This window comes from Dipodomys spectabilis, unplaced genomic scaffold, assembly GCF_019054845.1.
Source record: "Dipodomys spectabilis isolate Male_0828 unplaced genomic scaffold, ASM1905484v1 ptg000078l, whole genome shotgun sequence".
NCBI classification, from domain to species: domain Eukaryota; kingdom Metazoa; phylum Chordata; class Mammalia; order Rodentia; family Heteromyidae; genus Dipodomys; species Dipodomys spectabilis.
The window spans coordinates 3279983-3281068 of NW_024870755.1; the positions used below are offsets into that span (position 1 = coordinate 3279983).

Genomic DNA, 1086 nt, shown 5'->3' on the forward strand with positions numbered 1-1086 from the left:
AAGTACTTGAAAAAGTCATCACCTTAGGACCTAGCTATAAGTGCTTCAAAGTATGATCAAATCTAAAATGAAAAAGACTTAAAATTGTCATTGACAAAAAATGCAAATGTGAGCAATCAACCGAACAATATAATTTTTTTCCCACTATACACATAATTTTAGGGAAATAAGATCAATAGTATTGTTAGGAACAATAAGGTTTCCTTGCTACAAATAGGCACCCAAGGATATAAGCCTATATAAAGATTGCATCATTAACTACTTAAATTTAGAGGATACTACATGCTTCAGCAGCACGTATACCCAAATTACAACAATGCAGAGATTAACATGACACTTGCACAAGGATAATATGAAAATTCGTGAAGTATTCCATATTTTTCATTCTTCAGTTGCAGAAATGAAAAACAGTTATTAAAAAGTTGATTACAAAATTACAAGTGTAACAATATATGCAAGTGTTAGAATTAAACATTAGTTTGACATCAGTGTATTAAATCTTCACCTGAGAAAGGCCTTTACATAGAATAACCTTTACAAAACTTTTGAAATTAGTTAACATTGTCATTTTATCCAAAAAAAATATACTACTATAAGAACCTAGAAAAAGGGGCTGGGAAGATAGCTCAGTGGTAGCGCTTGCCTTGCATGCCTGAGGCCCTGGGTTCCATTCCTCAGCACCACATAAGCAAAAAGAAAAAAGTCGGAAGTGGTGCTGTGGCTCAAGTGGTAGAGCACTAGCTTTGAGCTGAAGAGCTGAGGGACAGCATCCAGGCCCAGAGTTCAGGCCTACGACTGGACCAAAAATAAAAAAAGAACCTAGAAAAAAAATAATCTTAAATTTTCTATATGGAATACAATCTGAAAGGACACATTTATTAATGAATATATATATTATAAAACAATGTTGAATGCAAAGTACATCTAGGAAAGAATGAAATAGATTATGGATATTATGCAAACACAGAATATAGAATATTTTAAAATATAATTTTTTCAGACCAGAAGCAGAAATATCTTTAGTTTCTGTACTACTCATTTCAACAGATAAGATCAAATTATTTCTGATTAAAAAATCACAAACTC

The 1086-nt window shown here is 32.0% G+C and overlaps 1 pseudogene; it reads left to right on the forward strand.

Moving 5' to 3' along the window:
* Positions 1-282: 282 nt before the first annotated feature.
* Positions 283-382, forward strand: LOC122110480 (annotated as a pseudogene).
* The last annotated feature ends 704 nt before the right edge of the window (positions 383-1086 follow it).